We start from the raw sequence: 25,099 nt of genomic DNA, 5'->3' as shown, positions 1-25,099 counted from the left end.
AGAACACTCAAAGGTATCGAATTTTAAAGGATATGGTCATTAGGTGAACTTATTGTTTGCTAAAATAGCATTAGATTAATTGAGCTGGGAAGGTTTGGGTTAATCATGTACCAAAAATCTCATTCAGGGAGATCAAATAAAGTAGCCAGACAGATTCTTTTGAAGGAATAAAGCCAACATATATACAGAGAAGACATCTGGGGATATAGGAGGTAGGGTAGGTAGATAAGAACTTCCTAACCAGGACAGGAAATGTAACTCCTGTCTATCTATTCTATGAAGCCAATAGCCAGGGGGAGTTTACGCCTCATTATAGCTCTCAGCGCAATTTCAATGAGAGCCAGAGTGAGATCTTTTTCTTAGAGAAGAACTGTGATTCCTGAGAGGAAAACTGAGGTGGAATCACATAGATCTAAGTTCAAATCTAGATCCTACAACTTAGTAACAGTGGTGTGTTCTCTTGCAGTTTATGTCTTGGGTCTCAGCTTCTAAACTGATGATAGTGATGATCAGATTTCTTGGCCATTGTGAGGATTAAACAAGGCAATTATGTAAAAACAGTCAGCTTTGGGTGGCAGAGTTAGGCTAGCTACTGCCCCAAACTCATTTTCTCTTGCTTCTGGGCAGATAACTAGGGTGCACTTCTCAGCTTCCCTGACAGTTAGCTGTGGTCACATGATTGAGTTCTGGCCAAGAGGATATATGCTCAAGTGATATATTCACTGCCAGGTCTGCCCCATAAAAGCTCCCCTCTCATGATGTCCATGGCCTTTCTTCTCCTGCCTGGCGGATGTTTACATCCTAGACTAGTCTTAGCAGCTACATGTTTACCGCGTCAGAGCCTCTATGAGCCTGAGCTCCTGAATCACTGTGTGGAGGAAACCTTTTCTCCTCTCACCCAGTAATCTACAATCCCTTGACTGCTGTTGTAAGTATAAAATAAACTCCTATTGTATTAGCCTGCCCAAACAGAAACAGACAGATTCTGACACCTAGTAAGAAAGAACATGAGCAAATGAACAAAAACCCAGAGAGAGTAAATCACCGAACATTATACAACAGAGATGGCAGGTCGACATAACACATGGCGATTGTCGGGTGGAGGTGCGATGTATTTGTTTCGTATGTACCAGATCTTGAATGGGATAATGTGCCTCATGCCGCCCAAGGGACAGCTGTTTCAAGGAATGGTATTTTGCTTTGCTTGATTTGTTACCATGTGAGGAAATGGATACGAAGAAAATGGTCACAGTAGGGGATAAAGAAAGAAAGAGGAATGGTGGTGGGACCCACAAGAAACCCAGAGGCTTTTCCCTGCAGCAACACGGAGAATTCAAAGAACCACTATTTGTGAGCCTGGAGGATCAGTGACAAATGCCCCAGCAGGTAAGTAATATCAGAACTCAGGATCCTAGGTGATGATGGTGTCACATACTTTGGAGGCCTTCTTGATAGAAAAATCCTTGCAAGACTGAGCCAAGATTATAGAAACTGGATTTTTGCATGACTTCAGGTTTTCAAGTGCCATAGGCCAGTTTCAGAATTGTAATATCGACCCACTCACCCTGAATTGAACCACTGTATGTAAATTAAGAGTGCTCATAGATGCAATATGCTTTTGTATTACACAACTGGTTTTTCTTATATCCTTGGAAGAAGGGAACAGATACCCCAAAATGGTAATGCTTTCCAAAAACAACCCATGGTATTGTGGTAGAGCCACTCCAGTTGGGGTCACAGAAGAATCTCTTGTCTGTTGAAAGTGAAAGTGAAATCGCTCAGCTGTGTCCAGCTCTTTGAGACCCCCATGGACTGTAGCCTACCAGTCTCCTTGGTCTATGGATCTCCCAGGCAAGAATACTGGAGTGGGTTGCCATTTCCTTCTCCAGGGGATCTTCCCAACCCAGGGATTGAACCCAGGTTCCCTGCATTGCAGACACTCTCTCTGCGTTTCAGGTGGATTTTTTTTTTTGCCAACGGAGCCACCAGAGAAGCCCATTTTAGGTACTGAAGTTCTTCAATTAGTGGTTATTGGATGGATGTGGGGATGGATGCATGCATGGATGGATAGAAAGATGGACACATACTTTTTACTTTGTGATCTCAGATTTTTTTTTCTTTTTTTCATAACCAAATCACCAAGCTATGTTGTTTTTTAAATACTTAATTTATGGCTTCATCAAGTCAGACAAGACTTGGTTGCAAGAGTCAGACAGGACTTAGTGACTAAACCATCAATACTTAAATACTATGCACGTAAATGCAAAAGTATCAGGACAACTAACCAGGAATCCTATGGAAAAGAAGACAGTGGGACATAATGATTAATAATATATGTAAGCAATGTAATGCTTCACTTCACCGATATGTTTAAATTCACGCATTTATTCCACAAGTGTTTACTAAGCACCACTCAGATCCTGGGCAGTGAGATGATAGCCACATTCTTGCTGCCATGGAACCTACTCTCCAGAGGTGATAGGCTGCGTGGGTTTCAGACCATGAACACATGTAAACACATCACAAAATAAAGGACTAACAAATTATAAATTTTAACGAAGGAGGGGTCAGGAAACTTACCTGCAGAGGTGACACACTCAAGTTGAGATCTAAAGGAAGAGAAATGGGGTCACAAAGAGGCAGACACGACCAAGCAACTGAACTGAACTAAACTGAAAGGAAGAGAAAACAAACCCCAAGAACAGTCAGAGGCAGTAGCATTCCAGGTATAAGGAGCAGCATGTGTTTGGGCCCTGAGTCAAGGATATAAAAAGTAGCCAACTGGCCACAGCATAACCAGTAAGAGGGAGGGTTGTGACACAAGGCTGGAGGGGAAGGTGGAGTCCAGGTAGGGCCCAGGAGTCTGGATTTCATTATGATTTGGGGGTGAGCCCACTGGAAGCAAGACCTCAGTCCTTCTCTTCTTTGAAGAAAGAATTCAGCAAAAATTTCCAAGACTGTGAAACAGATAAAGGGTTTATCAGAAGCAAAGAGAAGCTTCCCTGGTAGCTCAGCTGGTAAAGAATTTCCCTGCAACGCAGGAGACCCAGGTTCAATTTCTGGGTTGGGACGATCCCCTGGAGAAGGGACAGGCTACCCACTCCAGTATTCATGGGCTTCCCTGGTGGCTCAGCTGGTAAAGAATCCACCCACAATGTGGGAGACCTGGGTTCGATCCCTAGGTTGGGAAGAACCCCTGGAGGAGGGCATGGCGGCCCATTCCAGTATTCTTGCCTGGAGAACCCTCAGGGACAGAGGAGCCTGGAGGGCCACAGTCCATGGGGTCACAAAGAGTTGGACACGACTGAGCGACTAAACATGGAAGCAAAGAACATGTGGAAGAGCACATGGGTGAACTCAGAGAGAGCTGTACCCAATAGAAGGGGGCTGGATTGCTCACATGGGGCAGTCGTCTGGGTTGTCTTTGGCCAATCATCTTGCTTGTGCCCATATCTGGCCTGACTCAGAGACCCTTTTTGGTATGCATGTCTATCTCTCAGCCAAGATAGAGTCCAGCATGAAGGTTTCCACGAGGTTGGCAGGATACATAGGGCCTGGCAGCTCCTCCCTCCTCTGGCCCCTTACCTCCTCTGAGGACCTGTGTTGCATGTATGTGGGCTGAGAAATCCCCTGGACCACAGGAATGAGAAAAATATGATCACTTTGTCTTTGACCCAATCAGCGCTCGGCTCCTGCTGGTCTCTTCTCTCAAGGGTCAGCAGGAGACTGGATGCAGCTGCTCAGCCTGGGGTCCATCTATCTCCTACCTCGAATAGAAAGCCCTTAAAGTAAAAGGATGCCTTGAAGTGGGTCGATTTTGAAGAGTCCACTCAAGCTCCAGTTGGGGAAATGGACTGGAGATGTGGGGGAATTTGAAAATAGAAGTGAGAGGCTATTTAAGGAGAAAGATGGCAGCTTGATCTTGGTAGTGCTATTTACACAACTGGAAGATGGTTAGACCCAGCCCTCATCTCTTGCCTTTAGCCCTGACTGAGCTGGGGCACTCCTGCTGCCCTATCTGCAAAATGGGGATAATTAAATCTCCTTAAATAGCTCCTAAAACTAGTAAGAGGCTCGCAGGAAATAATGGGGTAACAATGAGAAGGCTAATGCAGGAGTTGTGGGAAGAAGGAGGCTCTCCCCGATGCCACTGGTGGTTCGAGTACATTTTTTTTCAAGACCTGTCCAGATGATTCCAGTTTGGTTGGGGACATTTATGAGGCATGAAATACAAGGGGGTTCAGTTTCAAAATGAGAGAGGAAAAGTTTTCTCCTTGTTGTATGGTTGCACCATGCATTGGGAAGAGGTGAAGTGAAGTGAATGTTGGTGACCCCATGGACTTAATAGTCCATGGACTTCTCCAGGCCAGAATACTGCAGTGGGTAGCCTTTCCTTTCTCCAGGGATCTTCCCAACCCAGGGATTGAACCCAGGTCTCCCACACTGCAGGCGGATTCTTTACCAGCTGAGCAAGGGAAGCCCAGGAATACTGGAGTGGGTAGCCTATTCCTTTTCCAGAGGATCTTCCCAACCCAGGAACTGAACCAGGATCTCCTGCATTGCAGGCAGATTCTTTACCAACTGAGCTATTAGGAAAGAGGTGGAAGTGAAGGTGAAAATGGGTGACTCAAACATACCATAATGAGCCCTGCTCTCCCCAAAATCTAGGGCAGCTAAGTCATGTTTGGATGCCTTGGGGAACCAGGAAGGCACTTGCTCATGGGCATGGATCTGGAGCATCTGAGAGGGCATCTGTGGCTGAGGGTAACCAGACTGGTCCCAAATGTGCTGCCACTCTGTGGGCTTGAAGCAAGCACCTGGTGTTAAGTAATCACACCTTTTCACACATAACACTGGGGAGGATGATGTATTATGGGTACCATTGTGGTGAAAATGACATGATATAATAGACAGGAATGTTCTTCCCCCAGATATCTACTTGGCCCCTCCATAGTTTCTGTTCTTTCTGCTCAGGGACACCCCATTCCTTTCTCTACTGAATCACTGTCCAATCCCTAAGTCGTGTCTGACTCTTTTGCAACCCCATGGACTATAGCCCACAGATTCCTCTGTCCATGGGATTTCCCAGGCAAGAAGACTGGAGTGGGTTTCCATTTCCCTCTCCAGGGGAGGGATCAAATCCTCATCTCCTGCATTGGCAGGCACTGAACCACCAAGGAAGCTTTTCTCTACTGAATAGAGATAGGATAATCCCTACATCCTCCCTCCTGTGTCTCATCACCCCTGACATATTTTTGTTTCTGTATTCACAGTCTGCCTGCCCCACTAGGATGTGAGTTCCAGAGGGGCAGGGGTTTCTGTCTGCTCTGCTCACTTCTCAGTCCCTTGGTACTTGGCTTATAATGGCCCTCAGTGAACATTTGTTGAATGAATGTGAGCAAACTTCTCATGACAGACGTGGAGCGCAGGTTGGATTTCCTTTCTTTGATTCCCCTGTTGGCAGTGGGAACAAGGTTTGCCCCAGTTCATCCCAGATCTGTTCTTCATCTTGAGGTTGGAATACAGGATGGAGTCTGACTGCCTAGGTTCAAATCCTAGCAATGCTACATTCCAGATGTTTGACTCGGGACAAGTTACTTCACCACTTCATGTCAACACTCACTTCTCTCCTCTACCCATCAATCAATCCATCCATATGTCCATTTGTATATTCACCCACCATCATCCATACGTCCAAACTTTCATACATCACCCAGATCATTCATCGATTTGTTCATTTATTCAACAGACATTGACTGACCATGGGCTCTGTGCCAAATTTCATGTCATATCTTAGCAATCCCAAGATACCTAAGTGTGATGATTACCTTTATGTCTCAACTTGACTGGGTCATGGAATGCCCAGATATTTGATTAAACATGATTTCTTGGTGTGTCTGTGTTTTGGGATGAGATTAAACTTGAATTGGTACACTGAGTAAAGCAGTTTGCCTTATCCAGTGTGGTTGAAAGCCTCAAATCCCTTGAAGGGGCTGAATAGGACAAAAAAAAAAAACAAACAAACCTCTGAGTGAGAAAGAACTCCTGCTCTCTCTCTTTGCCTGTTTTCAAGCTGGAACATTGGTTGGTCTTCTGTCTTTGGACTTGGACTAGAATTTATCCCATTGGCTTTCTTGGTTCTCAGGCTTCCAGACTCAACTGAACTTACATTGTTGGATTTCCTGGGTCTCCAGCTTGTAGACTGCAGATCTTGGGACTTCGCCTCCATAATGGCATGAAACAATTCCTTATGAAAAATCTCAGTCTCTCCCCTTCCACCGGCTCTCTCAATAGATAGATAATCTTCTATTGGTCCTATTTCTCTGGAGAATCCAGACTAACCCAATGAGACAATATTTCTCTGATAGCTCAGTTGGTAAAGGGTCTGCCTGCAATGTAGGAGACCCTAGTTCGATTCCCGGGTTGGGAAGATCCACTGGAGAAGGGATAGGCTACCCACTCCAGTATTCTTGGGCTTCCCTTGTGACTCAGCTGATAAAGAATCCACCTGCAATGTGGGAGACCTGGGTTCAATCCCTGGGTTGGGAAGATCCCCTAGAGAAGGGAAAGGCTACCCACTGCAATATTCTAAACTGAAGAATTCCATAGACTGTATAGTCCTTGGGGTCGCAAAGAGTCGAACATGACTGAGGGACTTTCACTTTTTCATTTTCACTTTCCATCACAGGTTCTACAGCCAGCACCTAGAGCCTCTACCCCACTAGACCTAATGATCATCAGATATGATGCCTTGGGGTAACGGTGCTTAACAAAGAGCAGTGGGAGTCACACTGCTTAGCTGTGGCTGGTCTCCTAGTGACATCCCCATGCTTATTGGGCTGATCCAGTTCACATCACTTCACTCTGTAAGCCAAACAGAGCTGGGAATTGTCCTGTGGAGAAACTTGTTATGGCCAATTCTCCACCATGTTATGGTTTTTTTTTTCTGCCAAGGGAAGTGCAGCCATGAATAGGATCAAGGACAAGACAAAGACATCCCTGAACAATACCTCAGGAGGAGGAACCTAGAGGTCCAAAAATATAATTTCCTATGCCCACCCCATCCTGTTGTTTTTTGAGAAGGCTCTGGTTTCCCCATGCAATGATGCTCAGAACATATACATAACCATCAAGGATCTCAACTCAGCATTTCCAGATTTTAACCAAAACCTTTGACCTCCTACAACTCTATCACTTCTAATTCTATAACACACATGCGTGCTAAGTCACTTCAGTTGTGTCCAATCTCTGTGGACTGGTGGACTGTAGCCCACCAGGCTTCTCTGTCCATGGAATTCTCGAGGCAAGAATACTGGAGTGGGTTGCTATGCCCTCCTCCAGGGGATCTTCTCGATACAGGGATCGAACCCATGTCTTCTGCAGCTCCTCCACTGCAGGTGGATTCTTTACCACTGAGCCACCAGGGAAGCCCTGTCTAACATGATCCTTCAGCAGAATTTAAGCTCCATGAGGGCAGGGGTTTTCATCTTTTTGTTCACGACTGTGTCCATAAACCCAGAGTGGTACTTGGCACATGGTAAGTGCTCAATACATATTTCTTGAAAATGAATTCTTGAAATGTTTGCTTCCTGGGTCTCACTTAGATTTGGAGTCCTTGGTTTGAATTCTATAAAATTCTTGGCACGTGGGACACTTCATCAATACCACTTCCTTCTCTTCTTCCTTCCTACCTATTCTTGATATTGCAATTACTGGCTGGGATTACTGCAGTTACTCTTTTGGGTGGCAACTGAAATATTCCATTACTAACTTCATCTTGGCATCTTCTTAGGACATGTTATCTTTCTTTTGCATCAATATCTGTGGCTTAGTAGCACCCTTCTTCAGCTTGTCCTTTGAATAGGGGCCCCCAACAGCAAAAGTGGAACAAAGGCTGGTCACCATGTGTACCTAAGGTGTCAGGAAACCAATGCCCAAGGACATGAAAGATGGGCTTCAATAACAAACACCGCCTTGGAAAGGCTGGAAGCAGGTGGTCATGTTCTCTGCTCCTTTAAAAACAAACCTGTGTATGGATCTGATCAGGCATGATTTATATCCAGCAAGCATTCATTGACTATCTCTATGTGCCAGATCCTATGCTAGATGTTTTCAATATATCTGTTGATTAATCCACACAACAACACACCTGACAACATCTACTGAAGTTATAGAGGCTTAATATGACCATAGATCAAGGGAAACATTCCAACTGAAAAAAGAAAGAACACACACTTCATAATTCCCCATCTATTCCTCTTCTTTATTAGGAATTGGTTAATTACCCAGAAGGCAGAGTGATTTAAATGTGCAGACATCTGCATATAGACATTGCTTTTGCTTCTTTCTTTAGTCTAGCTTCATGGTTCTCAAACTTTAATATGCCTAAGAAAAACATTACAGGGTTGTATAATAAAACCTCATAGACTGTGCTTTAAGGATGATTTCAGGAATTCTCAAGGGTAATGCTCACTCTGGATGTTGAGTGAGTCTCACGTGCTCACTCTAGAAGCTAGCCTAATAAATGCGACTTGACTCCATTCTATGACCTCCTCTTTCCAACACAGCTCCTCACAAGTTCCCTGATGCATTTTTAGGGCCAGGGGAAGGGGGCCCAGGCTGGTGGAAGATTTGTTAGCTCTTTCTGGCACCATTCCACTATTCTTATAACTCAGCGTTACTGATTCTTTTCGTTGTTGCTTGGAGGTCTGGCATCTCCAAATTAAGATCTCTGATGACTATTTATGATTGCACACTCTTCGGATGGTGGTACCAGTCTTCTACATGGCTCCCTGGGCTCTCCGTGGGGAGGGATGCCGTGTGGCAGTGCAGGACCCCCAGGTTCCTTTTTATGAATCTTGCCACTTTTACGTCTTTATGTTGGCATTTTGGGTGTGTTTTACTGATTCTCGAGGATGCTCCTTTTCCTGGAGGAAATTAGATGCACCCTTTCCGTGCTCCTCTGCAGAATGAAAAGAATGGGCCGTTCTCTAGGTAGGGCCCTGAAGGCTTTATAAACAATCATCCCCAATATCTTTCAGCCCATATACCTCGGGGAGTCCTGGCCAACGTGGACACAGCTCAATGATTAATGACTCCTCCAGGATGGATGAAAGAACCATAAACATCCAAATGCTGGGAGGTTTCATGTGATTTATTCAATTCTTCTTTTCAAGGAGAACTCTGGAACTGCAAATGGCTTCCAGACCAGTCTTCCTCGTTGCATGATCTAGGAAAAGTTTCTCAACTAATCCAACTCTCAGTTTCATTTTCTGTAAAATTATCCATAAGAGAGTTGTGAAAATTTGGAGAAAGGAAAAGAAGGGACTGACATTCAGTGATGGCAGTGTGCCTGCTACTCACAGATAGAATTTCATGGAAGGACTACTAAAAAAATTATGAAAGTAGAATTAACAATAATAATGATGAGAGGGGGAATATTTACAATGAGCCTGGTACCAGGCCAACTGTTCTCTGTGCATTTTCTCATAGGGTTCACAGGGTCCTATCAAGAAGGCGGGGCTATCTGTCTGCAGAGAAACTGAAGCAGAGAGGTTAAGCAACTTGCTCCAAGTTGCATAGTCCAAGCTGTGGGGATCCAGGATTCAAATTACCAACACACTGGCACAAAAGCCCTCATGTGCTATCGTACCTCCTAGTATCATTGTTTTAATTTTTTCGCGTGTGGAAAATAAAACTATGAGAGACAGAACAACTGGCCTCCAGTGACACAGCTTGGGGTCTGCCTGACCCTGAAACATGCTGCCTCTAGGATTTTCTTACTGGTTTTTATTTATATTTTTTTGGCTGTGCTGGGTCTTCATTGCTGCACAGGCTTTTCTCTAGTTGCGGCAAGCAGGGGCTACTCTCCAGTTGTGGCGTGAGGGTTTCTCATTGTGGCGGCCTCTCATTGTAGAGGACAGGCCCCACAGGGAGTGGGCTTCCGTAGTTGCAGTTTCCAGGCTCTAGAGCGCAGGTGATAATATAGTTATTATACATGGGCTTAGTTGCTCCGTGGCATGTGGGATCTTTCCGGACCAGGGATTGAACTCGTGTCTCCTGCATTGGCAGGCAGATTCTTTACCAGTGAGCCACCAAGGAGGCCCACCTCTAGGATTAATACGACCATATTGTCAGGGCCAGCAGACCAATTCCTGGCATGAAGGAAGCATTCGGCATAGGTGAGCAGCCTTGCCTCTTTCCTTCAAGTGTCCTTGTCCTTCTAGCTGCTCTTCAGACACTCTCTGCAATGACACTTGGTGAGCTGTCCCTGTTCACAGACCTACCGTAACCTCTCTGGCTTGGTCATCAAGCCCTCGTCCTCCACCAGGCTTGACAACAGCTTGCAGAGTCGGGCTGGATACGCCCTCCGTCAGGACTGACAGGTGGTACCTGCTCTGCTCTCAGCTGCCACAGGCTGGGAGCTGCCCTTCCGCCTTTCAGCTGAAAGAAGTCAGCCTGCACCATCTGGAGATGCAGACGGTCCTGCTCTGATTTCTAGGGGTCCTTAGGTTGCTTCCTCATATGCACTTTCTCTGAGAGGCGCTGAGAGGTTTAGGTAAAGATCTTCTAGGCTGGAGAGTGGGGCTAGGACCACTCTGTTATACCTGCTAAGAAAAACTCCCAACTCTAGGGACATGTAGGTGCAGGTGTGCATGTTTGTGCACACACACACACATTTACACAGACCACACACGTAGACACAGAGCCTCTGCAGGAACCCTGGAGCAAATCTCCAAGCAGGCAACAAACAAGAGAAGACAGGTCCTCCAGGCAGACTCATTCAGAAACAATTCAGCTTCCGTTATTGGTGTGTCTTGACTACACCAGCAAACGGCTGGATGTATTTTATGGATTTACAGGATGTCTTTTGGATGGTTTGACATGAAATGTAACCTACATGGCCTAAGAATAATTTATGATTGGGGGTGCTTGTAGAGATCCCAAATAGAAAGAGAGTTTTGCTCCAGAGCAGCTGAAACAGAGAAGGTGAGAGGCCTGTGTATGGCTAACTGGAGAAGGCATGGCATCCCTGCTCACCCACCCAGGATGGATGAAAGTGCGATTCACCATCTGATCTGAAGCCCTAATCACAGGTGCTGCTTTGTAATGTGCAGCCTCCCCCATGATGACCTCACACGCGAAAGTGAAAGTGAAGTTGCTCAGTCGTGTCCAACTCTTTGCAACCCCATGGACTGTAGCCTACCAGGCTCCTCCGTCCATGGGATTTTTCAGGCAAGAATACTGGAGTGGGTTACCATTTCCTTCTCCAGGAGATCTTCCCGACTCACGGATTGAACCCGGTTCTCCCACATTGTAGGCAGACACTTTACCATCTGAGCCACCAGGGAAGTCCTGTAAACTCCTCCCTCATTCATTCATTGAGCATAACTGACATGGATGGGTTTGGGGCATTGTACCTGAAGTTAGAGTTGAATGAGCTCATCAGCCTCCCATTCACAGCACAATCAGCCAGCCAATACCACCAACAACCAAACAACCCAAACATAATCCACAGGATCACCAAATACCATCATAACTAGCCACACACCTTGACAGCCAATCAATCATGACAGCCAACCAAATATCACGGCACAAAACCAGCCATCACCACAGTTGGTCACTTTCTCAACCAACCATTCACTACAACTTACTAGGCAAGACTGCAAACAATCACAACAATCCATCAACCACAACCATAGTTAATCAAAGACCATCAAAGCTAATCAATCATCTCAACCTACTTCTAACACAATCAACCACCAACATAAACAACCAATCGAATACCTTTATATTCAACCAGTCACTCTCACAACCCAACACCACCACAGCTAGTCAACCAACAGCTAGTACATTCAGCAGCCACCCCTATTAGGTAACTTTTATTTAGCATTTACTATATGCCAGGAGGGCTTCCCTAGTGGCTCAGATGGAAGAATCTGCCTGCAATGCAGGAGATCTGGGTTCAATCCCTGGGTGGGGAAGATCCCCTGGAGAAGGAAATGGCAACCCACTCCTGTATTCTTGTCTGGGAAATCCCATGGACAGAGGAATCTGCCAGGCTACAGTCCATGGGGTCACAAAAAGTCAGACACAACTAAGAGACTAATGACTAACACTTGCACCTCACGTGCCAAGATCTGTGTTAATTACTTCCTGTGGGTTGAATCATGTTATCCTACCTAACCCAGCAGGATAGACATTACTGATGTTGCTGCTACTACTACCACTAACTGATATTACATCATAATAGTTATATTATACCCTGAGGCAGGGGTTGTCACAACCATGGATGCAGAAGGTATGCTGGAGAGGTTTAGTTTGCTCAGAGTCACAGAGCTAGTAAAGGGCAGATTTGGAGATGGAAGTCAGGGGCACTGGCTTGAAGCTAAACACTCATGCACTAAATAAAATGTCTCTGAATGCGAGGCATCATAGGTAGACTGGGCACCTCCCCAAAGACCAGGGTTACGCACTGCCACCCCACAAGAGGTCTGTCCTCTTGGTGGGGACGTCTCCTGTCAACACCATGTGGGTGCTGAGCACTCCGCTAAGTCCTGGGAGAGGCAGCCCATCACGTTCCCCGGTGAACCCTGCATGTTCTTGCTGAGAGTGCCAAACCACCAGACTGCTCTGATACTGCCCAGGTACTGAGCTGTTTCTCCAGCTGGTCACATGGGCAACTTAGTAGGTCAAGGTAACCACGGAACTGCTCATTCTCAGGCGAGGGGAGAGCCTCGTTCATGCTCGCTTCTTGTGGTGCTGGGCTCTTAGCTCTTGGTTCCTCGGCAGTAAAACAGAATGGGCAGCATTTATTTGGGGACTGAGGGAGCCAGAGGCATAGGTAGATCCTGGCTGTGGGATTGGCTCAGAAGAATGACAGGTGTTCCTTGGTTCCCTTAGGGAGCCTGGGTTCCGCTGAATCCCAATTCTGGTACCAGCTTGTCCCTTATGGCGAAAGGAGGGTCCCTGGTGAGCAGGTGGTTCATTATGCAACTCTCTGGGGGCAGCATGGGGCTTGTTCTAACCAAACCCAGGGGATTGAAATCCTATTCATTGTAAGTAAATACATCTAGCCCCTCAGAGGTGCCCACTCTGCCTCGCCAGCATCATGCCCGCCCCTGACTTGAATGGTCCAATCACATAAGCTGGAGCCCCATCAGGCGTTTGTGAAAGAGATGCTGGCACAGCCTTCAGGATCCTGGCCCTTCATCACAAAATAAACAGGTGTGGAAACTGGAACCCCCAATGTGTTTAAAGAACTGTTAGTCAACACGTTCCATGTTAAAGGCTTGGGAAAACATCCCCGTACAATTGAGGTGGTCTGGAGGGAGAAACTTTGCTTGACAATGACAGCAGGAGGTGAAGAAGACCGGAGAGAAGGAAGCAGCAGTAGCTGCTCTGCGTCGGGGCCAATATGTGCAGATGCCCGAGACCCAACTAAACTGTGGTCAGGTTATCAGAAAACACAGAGAAGAAAACCTAAAGATGCACCTGAAGATTACCTGATAGAAAAGTGAAGGAAGGAACCCATATTTCTTAAAGGTCAAGAGCTTCCTGCATTTCATTCATTTGGCTACCAGTCAGGCATTGTTCCAGATGTTTGGAAAACAGATGGCAATCCTTACCCTCATGGTGCCAACGATCCAATGGGTGCATCAGACCACCAAAGATAAGCAAATAAATATGATACACTTGTTTGTAATTATAAGGACCATAAAGAAAAATAAAACAAAGTATCAAGAGGGAGGGTTCAATGAGGGGGTGACATTTGAGCAGAGGCCCTGAGTGACGTGAGGAAACAGGCATTGGGATTAACTGGGGGAGTTAGCACTCCAGGCACATCTCAGATAAATTCCATTCAAAGTTCATGACCTGTTTTATAAATCCATTTTACAGATGAGAACATTGAGGGCCAGAGAGATGAGCTGATAGGCCTAGAGTTGGAAAGCTTGTATTTGGCAAAGCTGAGGTTTGAACCTGCACTGGTCTAACTTTCCATCTGCTACTCTTTCAATTACACTCAACTGCCCGTCTGCTGTGACATTTCATCGAGGCTTCCATCAGTGTTCAGTTCCTCAAATAACTAAAGATAGATTCTATCTTTAGTCATTTGTTCAGTCGCGAAGTTGTGTCCAACTCTTTTGCGACCCCATGGACTGTAGCCCACCAGGCTCCTCTGTCCAGGGATTTCCCCGGCAAGAATACTGGAGCTGGTTGCCATCGCCTTCTCCAGGGGTTCTTCCTGACCCCAGGATCAAACCCACATCTCCTGCATTGGTAAGCAGATTCTTTACCACTGAGCCACCTGGGATAAGGCTGGATTAAAGAACCAGGTCTCAGCTGACAGGAGACATAAAGGGAAGTAGAGATGGACAAAACGTCAGTCACAGAAGAGAGGATGGATCTCAATCCCTAACTTGACTTACCCAGAAACACTCCATGTGGTTCACTTCTCTGTATTGCAAAATGTAGGTGCTAAGGTTAGGAGAACATTGGGTAGATCGCAGCTGTAAACCAAGAGTTCAATCAGTGACAGCTATGACGATGGCTACAAACCTCCCATGTGTTCTTTGAGACCCAAGGATCACCCCCTTGTTGAAATTTTCTGGATCCCTCCAAGCAGAATTCATCTCTCGTATTCTTGTTTTACAAATCCCCATTAAAGTATTTATTTACCTTTTAATAGATACATAAAGAATGCTTTTTGGAGGATGAGACTAAAAACTTTTATGTGGCTTTAAAGGCCTCTGCTATACCCTGTGGAATGTTAATCAATGTCTTCATGGTTAACATATGATATACAATCTAAGATGCCCTAAGGATTCTTTTGCATTGGCATATATGAAATTCTGAAGGAAAAAAAAAAAAAGAAGTATCTGGACCATGAACTACAGGCTTTAAACAATCATTATAAGAATTAAAAAGATTCTGCTCCTACCCCAGAAAAGCAAGACCAAATAAAATAAAACCAGTGCTGAACACTCAAACTATGCTTTCCAAGGTTTTAACCAGAATAAACTTGCTTCCTAACGTGCACAAAGCCATAAATTACAGCATCTGGAATTTCACCACTCTATCCACTGTAATTGAGCAGCATACTTTATTGGTTAAGAACATGGTTTTAGAGGCAGATTGATCCACCTAAGACCCAAATCCTAGCTGTGGTCCAACGGTTGTTTTTTCTTTTCATTAAATATTTTATTTTTCTTTTTTAAAACTATTTGTTAAGTACAAAATGATATAAGAAGTGAAAAATTTTCAAACAACATACAACAGCAAGAAACGCATAGTGGGAAATTCACCATTCCCATAGCATTTGAGGAGGTGGACTAGTTTCTGTCATTATGAATAAAGAAAGTTGGAAACCACCTTCATTTTCTCAGTTTGTGAAAAGGTTCATACGAGAACCTGGGCAGGCAGGAAGGAGAGAAAGGGAAGCCACAAAATTGAGCATTAAAAACATTTTTTATGCAATGGATCAAAGAAATTACTACCAGGAAACAAAATTGGACCCCCAAAGTATTAAAAAACTATAGGCAGTCCTAGATTGATACAAGGCAAAAAAGAAATGGACACTCTTGGGCAGGATGAAGTTTTAAAAGATGCAATGAAGCTCTGTACTGTTAGAAAATGATGAGAGAAATGAATTCAGAAAATACCCAAAATATTAATGAACAGTTAGGTTTCTTTTAAGAGGAAAAAAGGGTCTAAGAAGGAAATCCAAAGCTTTACCAGATTGGAAATCTATTATCTGTTGACCTTGGGGTTAGTTGCATAGCTTTTTAGCCTCAATTTTCTGACATCTGAATTTGGACTAATATATATATCTTTTTCATAAGGATTAATGAGATCATTCATATGTAGCACAATGTGTGGTTAAAATAACATTCAATAAATGGCAGGATATTATTATTTCTGCCCAGAGTGTAGGCCTCATAAAGGCAGTACCTGGGCCCAGTACTATTCACCAGTAATCTATAACACTGCTAAATCTCTGGATTCCTACATAGGGTCTGGTATATACAATACCCTCAATAAATGTTTGTTGAATGAATAAATGAATGAACTCACTTTGAAACATGCTACTTCATCTTTATGCAGTCCTGTGAGATGGATATTACTGATATGGTTCCCATGTTTTTTTGTTGTTCAGTTGCTCAGTCATTTCTGACTCTTTGTGACCCCAAGGACTGCAGCACGCCAAGCTTCCCTGTCCTTCACCATCTCCTGGAACTTGCTCAAACTCATGCCCATTGAGTTGGTGATGCCATCCAACCATGTTAAGAGATGAGATAATGGAGGTTTCCAGACAGGAGGAAGATAACTTGCCCCAATTACAGAAATGCTAGGGAAGAGTCAGGACTTGAGTCTAATTTTTCTGGAGCTAAACCCTCGCCTCATTTCCCCTCACTGAATTCCCTCCAGAAAACGCCAGGATGCTGAATGGGAGAGGAGCCAGTGAAGACAGGACTTTCATTCAAAGAGTCCGATCTGGAAGGCCAGGAGCTGTGTCCCACTGGGTGAGCCACTGAACAGATGAGAGTTACCTTCAGATGCAGGGTCTGCAGGGAGCGTAGCAAAGGCATTAACAACCAGGACTGAAGGGGTTTATAAAGAACAAAGAAACCTATGACAAACTCTGGTCCTTTGATTGTCAAAAGGAGGATCTTAGGAGACAAAAAAATAGTGATGGAAGTGAGATCCCTGTTCAGACCAGGGAGCATTTAATACTTCAATCCCAATAATCTTGCAGGAGAAAGAAATGGGAGGTTAACTGTGGTGTGAGGTTTGAGACTTGACTTCAGAAAGAAAAGCAAAAGGAAGCAGGGCTGGGGAAAGCAAATTCCAGTGGAGAGGCTATTTCTGAAGGTCCCTGGAGGCTTGAGAAAGACAAATTCTCTAAAGTCTCCACAGAAAGCTCTTGGCTGGAGGCACTGAAGTAACAGTGAGGGTTTAAAGAAATTAAGTCTGCTTAGTTTGGATAAGCAGGGCTGAAGGGGAGGTATAATAACCACTCACCAACATCTTAAGAAAGGAAATTCCTGGCGGGGGTAGGGGCAGATATTATAGAAGCTTGCCCATGGGGATCTGGCCAGGAACAAAGGAATGAAGCTAAGCCAAGGGAAGTTGGACCATCAGGGCAAAGTCTAAATTTGGCAGGGAAGCCATCACTCCAGGAGCTATCAGTCCTTTTGCTCTTCCTCAACATACAGTGTCTGTTCCTGCCACAGGACCTTTGCACTGTCACTCCTCTGTAATTCTGTATTTATTTGTAATTCTCTCTTCCCCAGATCTGCAGGCTCATCTTATATGTTCGCTCCCTCAGAGAGGCCATCCTGACTTCAAATCAAGTTAGCCCTCTAACCTCCTCCCAGCAACCATCAAATGGTTTTCTCTTATTCAGGGCACTTGTCACATGTGAAACTGTTGCCTTTATTTAACTCTCTATGGGTTTATTTTTATCTTATCTGCACTAGAATATAAGAATATAAGCCTCCATCTGTCTAGATCAGAGATTTGGCCAAGTACCTGACCTTGGGCCATATCTGGCCCTTAACTTGCTTTTGCAAATAAAGTTTTATTGGAACACAGCAATATCCATCCACTTATGTATCACCTAAAGCCAGTTTCACTTCACAAAAACGAAGTTGGGAAGTATGACAGAGACCTTATGGTCTGCAAAGTCTAAAATATTTATTACCCAACCCTTTACAGAAAAAGTTTGCCACCCCCTGGCCTGGATAGCACTGAATAGTCAAGTGCGTGAGATAGATTTTATAGAATTGATGAATAGAATGAAATCAAAGCGGGAAGAGGACAAAAGTCTATGATGCTCAAATCAGAAATACTCAAATTAATGCAGCTCACTCAGTTTAATACATTTTTCCAAACACCCACTCGAGTGCCAGGCACTGTGCCTACAGCTGGGGAAGAAATAATAGAAATATTAATAGACAGTGTTTGACTGTTGGAGATTCTAAGAGTTGCTGTTGGGGAGAAACTAACAAATTGTCATAATTCTATGTGCTGCAGAGGTATAGAGGATGTGCGGTCAGAGGGCAGAGGAAGAGTAAGTAATTATTCAGACAAGGGAACAGAAGCAGGTGAGGGAGAGCATCACTGAATCCATGTCCTTTCACCTTGGCCTTGAACATCATGCATAATGGCTTCTATTTATCGAGCATTTCCTTTGTGCCAGGCACTGTATAAAATCTTATCACATTCAGTCCTTACAATAGGTTAGGTTATGCTGTAGTGACCACCGATGCCATGCTTTCAGTGTCTTAAAGTAACCAAGGTTGATGTATTTTTCATATAACTTGTGCAATGCTGAGAGGATGAGGCTGAGTTGCAGTGTGAAGTCAGAATATAGGACTCCAGGGTGTCAGACACTCCACCATCTAATGAAGCTACATTTTTAATGTGAAGCTCCAGGTTTGCTACTCCAGGGTAGGAGAGGATGGAGAATCATATACTGTTCTTAAAATCTTCTGTGCAGAAGTGGCATGTGCCATTTTTCATTGGTCCAAACAAGTCACATGACCATGCCTAATGTCAAGGGTGCTTGAAGTGCACCAGAATGAGAAACAGGAAATAATGGTTGAGCATTAGTGATGTCTACCAAAGTGTTAATCTACAAATGATGAAACCACAGCACAGCAAGTTTAGGTAACTTGCACAAGTAAACACGACTAGTGAGAATGCAGTCTGGATTCAAAACCCAGTCTGTGTGATCCTACCACGTGTGCTCTTGACCAGGATGGCTAAAATGACCCTAAAGGTTGGACAAGAGCTTCTCGGGGACAGAAGGGAAAAGTTAAGACATCTTTAAGTCATGATTTAAGAAAAAAAGAGAGAGAGAGTAAAAATCAGCCAGGCACTGAGAACTGATCAAACAGGGCGTGTGTGCCAAGTCACTTCAGTCATGTCTGACTCTTTGCGACCCTACAGACTGTAGCCCGTTAGGCTCCTCTGTTCACGGGGATTTGCCAGGCAAGAATACTGGAGTGGGTTGCCATGCTCTCCTCCAGGGGATCTTCCCAATCCCATCTTGACCAGGATGGCTAAAATGACTCAAAAGGTTGGACAAGAGCTTCTTGGGGACAGAAGGGAAAAGTTAAGACATCTTTAAGTCATGATTTAAAAAAAGAGAGAGATACAGTAAAAATGTCATTGGTCCAAAATCATGACAGGGATCGAACCTGTGTCTCTTATACCTCTTGCATTGACAGGCGGGTTCTTTACCACTAGCACCACCTGGCAAACCCTGGAACACAGCATAGCCATCACTGATGCCTGGAAATGAAACTTGATGAAGAACAACTTCAATGATGTCAAAGTTGGAGAATTTTAACAGAAAAAGAGTGATTAACAGGATGCTCAGAACTCATCTCCTTAAAGGCAATGCTACGCAGACCCTATGGAATACGAGTTCTGCTAGTTTCTACCTCCCTCCAACTTCAAAGAATACATCCTCTGAGTTAAATGGCATCTGCCTCTACTGGCAGTTCCTAAATGACTTGGTGTCCACTTCTTGGCTCCCAACTCTTAGTTCATGGCATCTCCCCTCCCTCAGACATTCTTCTGATTGTTTTCACCTGGATCAGTCCCCCTGGCCCTAGACACAGTTTGGACACATCCTCCCTTGGAAGCTGAGCAGAGTGTGTGCCCCAGAGTGGACCTCCCATGACACTGTAAACTTACTTTAATCAACAGACCTAGCAGACAGGATTTGCAATGCCTCATAAATTCCTCAAGGGCCCAGACTGGGACTTATCCATCTGGGCTCCTCTGTACCTAGTAGAGTGTTTGGCACCCTTGAGATGCTCAATAAATGTCTACTGAATGAATGACTATATTTGGAAAGAATCCTGTAACCACTGCTTCCCAAACTTTGATGTGTATATTTATTATTTAGGGATATTTTAACACTATATTTTGACTTAATAGGGCTGGGTTGGCACCTGAGATTGTACATTTCCAATAAGCTCTTAGGTGATGCTACTAGGTAGGTATGGGTCCATGGACACACTTGCATTGGACACACATACAAGGCTGTAGGGATGCTGTGGGTATCCACCCATATCCTCTCATCTCATTGCTTCCACAGATGCTTAACTGGGCAGAATGCAGCTGCCAGCACCTGCAACTTTTTGCTTGAAGTCTTTCTCTGGCTGCCGGACCCCACTCGACCACAAAGGGGGCAGACTGGAAGTGGCTTAGAATTGACATCCCCAGGAGAAGCCATCAATTGGTGACTGATGCGTATTGTTGAATACATACCCCAGCTCCCTCATCCTTGGTTGGAGGAGCCCTGATATGTCCTCCATGGTGTCTCCCAGAGTTTCCCTGTGGAACTAGGCTTGCATTGCCCACACTGGTAACCTGCCTGATCATGGATTAGCTATTTGCTTTCTTTGCTTCTGTCCTACTCCCCTCCTAGTGTTTTGTGGAATAACTACCCAAATGAACCACTTGTGGTCCCAAATGAACCAAATGAACCCTCATGGTCTCAGGAATGCTTTCAGAGCAAACCAACTTAACTCAGATCCCTAAAACTCTAGCTATTGGCTCTGTCTGGCCTTGGATTTCTATTAGGTACTCATTCATTCATTCATTCCACAAGTAGGCAGTAGTGAAAGATCAATCAGTAGTTGGGGATAGGGAATAATTTTGTTTTTTTCTCATGTTCCCAATTCCTAGCAGAAAAGCAGATAAAAAAAGGTTTCCACAAAATGTTGGTTGGTGAGGGAAGGACAAAAAGGAGGAAAGAGTTATTTTGCCCTGACTTCTTGGCCTTGGTGGATCGTGCTCTCCAAGTATGAGGAGTGAGGCTGTCAAGTAGATATGTTCAATTTTCTCTTCTGCCAATTTCTCAAAAGGCACCTGAATTCTCTGCCCTTTGGTATCCCCATCTTTAAAACCAAGCTATCAATAGGACTTATTTCTCAGTATAGTTATCATTAAGATTAAATGAGATATGGATGAATATCAACTCCCCAAACATGCCTGACACAGTGCTCAGAAAGCAGTAGATTCCATGATGTCCTTATCATTAGCTTCATCCAAAAAGTCAACTCTAGTGCTAAAGCCTTTACGATGCCTATATTGTCTGAAAAAGTCCGAATAGAGGCAGGAGGCGGAGCTTGATATGTGGACGCTAAAAGGAAGTTCTCTTCCCTTCATCTGAGCATAAATTATTTTGCCTATCACAGTGGAGGCCCTGGAATCAGACAGACAGACCTGCATTCAAACCCCAGCTCTGCTACTGGTGATTCTGAACAATTACAAAAACCTCTCTGGACTCAGTTTCCTCATCTGTCTAATGGGTATAGTAATAGTACTCACCTTAAAATACTAAGATACTTTGATGTTTAAATGGCATCAGGAATATGAAGTACCTGATAGATTATAAGAGTTGGTAGTGCTGCTTACATTATCATCATTTCTGTTATTCATATCAGACCACTGGAAGTGACAGGGCTTTTAGTTCAGCCAGCGTTTGCTCTTTTGTGACTCCAAGAGTCCAGGCTGGACTGGTTCTCCTTGCCTGCCAGCTTCAAAAGGGCGCTTTATTTTTCAAAGGATAGGTTTGTTAAGTTTGTGAATTTGCATGCTGCCCAAAGCCCCCCGTGGTGCCTGTAAATCCAGATTATTCTGTTTATTCCTCCAGTCCCAGCTGCCATTGATCATGTAGCGGTATCTCATTTATTATGTCTCTGACTTCCCAGGCGCCTGCTCAAGGCAGCCTTTGTGAACTCCAGCTGCCAATGCTGCCGCCGAGTGACATGTTGACGGCGGCACCCACGGTCCTGGTCAAGGAGCCTGAGAAGATGCCGGGGCTGAGACGTTCCCAGGAAAAGCCCCTTCGTTGCATCCTGCCGGGCACCAGAAGCCACAGAGCTGCCTGTTTCACTATCATTTCTCCGAATTAGTACCAACAGCTGCTTTCATCCTCATACAAGACAAACATAGTCGTTTCCCTGTTTTATTATTAACACATTCTGGCATAATTGCTTGGGCTCTCAACTGTGACCTGTTAGAGATGCACTCAGCTGTGGAATTTTCAAGGGGAATACAGCATCATCGTTAAAGACAGCAATACGCCTGTTTCCTGACCAAATCTATTCGCCTGTAAGCCCCCAAGTCAAATCTCTTGTTGAATTTGTTCAAACATAAATTAATAGTTGAATTTACATAGATTTAATGTCTCATAATCTTTCTGGTCTGGGAATCTATATTCAAGACTAGATGCATCAGCTCAGATAGATCGCATTTAAGGCTGGAAATAATTTTAATCCCTCCAAAGCCCAATCCTTTTGCACATTCTAAGCCAGAACAGCCAATCCTTTCCAATAAGATGCACAAAACTTGCTGCCACCGAAAAGTAAATACACATTTCTAGGATTTGGGCCATGTGCATGGATCTGTTTTAAAAAAAAAAAAAAATTAAAGCACAAACAAGTTGTGCAAGGGAAATGTGGTCATTTGTTATTTTTGTTTCCCCCCTGCCCCAGAAAGTGATGCAAACAGTGTTCATCATTGAGGGGCATTCAAAGTGCCTGGGATAAACATTCCTTCAATTACATCCACACAAATGTCAGCTGAATGAAAATTCATGTGTGCAACCAATATTCATGGAGTCTCTGATATGTGCCAGGTCCCCGCCTGGGTGCTGAGCGCACAGCAGAGAACAAACCTGATGAAGGCCCTGGTTTCCTGTCAATGGGGGAGGCAGACAAGCAAACCAACACAAATAAATGTGTGAGACGTGGCAGGTGGTGCTAAGTGCTCAGAAAGTAAGTACAGCAGAATAAAGACTAAAGTGACACTGGTGGGCAGGACACGGTGGCCTTATAGCTTATTGGATGAAGGTGGTCGGCTTCCTGCAAAGGCTGAGTGAAATGGGCAGAGAGCCATGCAGAAAACCAGAGGTTGCAGGTGGTGATCATCATGGCCCTGCATCAATCAGGCCTCACAGGGACCACACCCTTTTGTAACATCCATGTTACTGCTCCTCCCATCAAGAGGTGGCATCTATGTCCCCTTGCATCTGGGCTTGCCATTGGTCAGAACAAGCCATACTTGCAGCTCTGCCTTCATTTACCCTCTTGGAAGCCTGAGATCACCATGATGCAAAGAAGTCCAGGCTAGCCTTCTGGAGACCAAGGTACCCCAGCAGCTGGACAAATCAGTGAGATTACCAAGGACCATCAGCGGATTGAAGCTGCGTGGATGATCCCAGATGAGTGAAGCAGAAGAACCACTGAGGTGACATTCCACCAAAACACAAGAAAATATAAATCAGTGTTGTTATGCAACATTATGTTTCTAGGTAGTTTGTTATGCAGCAATAGCTTGCTGCAACAATGCGGGGAAAGTGTCCCCAGAAGAGGCAGTAGTAATACAAAGTCCTGAGGCAAACTCTACTTATTGGTGGTGGTAGGAAGACAGGGGTGGTTCAGAAAATCACAAAATGGCCAGTGTGGCTAGAATGAAATGTGTAAGAATTCTTAACCAGTCTGAGTAATTTCTAAGGAATGCAGAGTTCCAATTCTATGAACCTATAAAAGCAGTGGCTACTCCTGCCTCTTGCCATCCTCATATTTCAATAACAAGTGCTGCTTGGATTGAGATACTTTCTTGATAACTCATTTAATTCTCACAGCATCTTATGTGGAAAATCTCATTATGCTCATTTTAGAAACGAGGAAACTTTGCTTGGAGAGAAGTTTTATGTCCATTTTGGCTTAAAACTCAACATGCAGAAAACTAAGATCATGGCATCCGGTCCCATCATTTCATGACAAATAGATGGGGAAACAATGGAAACAGTGAAAGACTTTATTTTGGGGGGCTCCAAAATCACTGCAGATGGTGACTATAGCCATGAAATTAAAAGATGCTTATTCCTTGGAAGAAAACCTAGACAGCATATTAAAAAGCAGAGACATCACTTTGCCAACAAAGGTCCATCTAGTCAAAGCTATGGTTTTTCCAGTAGTCATGTATGGATGTGAGAGATAGACTATAAAGAAAAGCTGAGCGCCAAAGAATTGATGCTTTTGAACTGTGGTGTTGGAGAAGACTCTTTAGAGTCCCTTGGACTGCAAGGAGATCCAACCAGTCCGTCCTAAAGGAGATCAGTTCTGAATATTCGTTGGAAGGACTGATGCTGAAGCTGAAGCTCCAATACTTTGGCCACCTGATGCAAAGAGCTAACTCATTGGAAAAGACCCTGATGCTGGGAAAGACTGAAGGCAAAAGGAGAGGGGGTGACAGAGGATGAGATGGCTGGATGGCATCACTGCCTCAATGGACCTGAATTTGAGCAAACTCTGGGAGACAGCGGAGGCAGAGGAGCCCAGCGCGCTCCAGTCCATGAAGCTGTGAAGAGTCAGACATGACTTAACGACTGAACACCAGCAGCAGATGAGAACTAACTATACCTCGCAGAGAAGCCTACTCCGTGCTCTGTGGTGACCTGAGCAGCAAGACAATCTAAAAAAGAGTGGATATATGCACTTGTGAGGCTGATTCACTTGCTGAATAGCAGAAACTAACACATCGCTGGAAAGCAACTGTACTCCTATTAAAAAAAAATTTTTTTTAAGGAGTATCCTAAGCCCGGGGGCAGAAACAAACTAGTGGTAGGCAGTCTCCCTGGGCCATCCCCAGCCCATGCTGTGAGGGAGAGAGTTGGGGGAAAAAGATAAACTGGAGAAGTTTCTTGGACTTAGTAACATGCTTTTTGAATCTTAAAGTGAGTTAATCAGACAAAGGAAATACGGACAGGCATCCCTCCAAGGGAACTCAGAAGCTCCTCATTCTTGGAGCTCAGAGTCAGCTCTGAGCTGGCAGAATATATATGGGGAACATGACAGTGGACAGGAGATAATATTAGAAAGTAAGAATACTCACATTACAAATGGCATTATATGCCAAGTCTAGGAACTAAAGCTTTTTTTTTTTTCTGATTCCAAATGTCAAGAATTCATATAATAAGAATGATAAAAACAAAAAAAGATATTCAGCTGATAAACCATGGCTTTTAGGGACCCAGCCTCTTTCTAATTTCCTTCCATCATTCTCAGCC

General features: G+C 44.4%; 1 protein-coding gene across 1 annotated transcript in view; it reads right to left on the bottom strand.

The window, feature by feature from the left end:
- The window catches only part of HS3ST4 (heparan sulfate-glucosamine 3-sulfotransferase 4), a 472,757-nt gene that overhangs the window by 26,126 nt on the left and 421,532 nt on the right, over positions 1 to 25,099 (bottom strand). The gene's annotated exons all lie outside the window — the stretch shown is intronic.

This window comes from Cervus elaphus, chromosome 10, assembly GCF_910594005.1.
Source record: "Cervus elaphus chromosome 10, mCerEla1.1, whole genome shotgun sequence".
NCBI lineage: Eukaryota > Metazoa > Chordata > Mammalia > Artiodactyla > Cervidae > Cervus > Cervus elaphus.
Note: the sequence above shows the minus strand (reverse complement) of the source record. Positions and strands in the feature narration are given on the sequence as shown.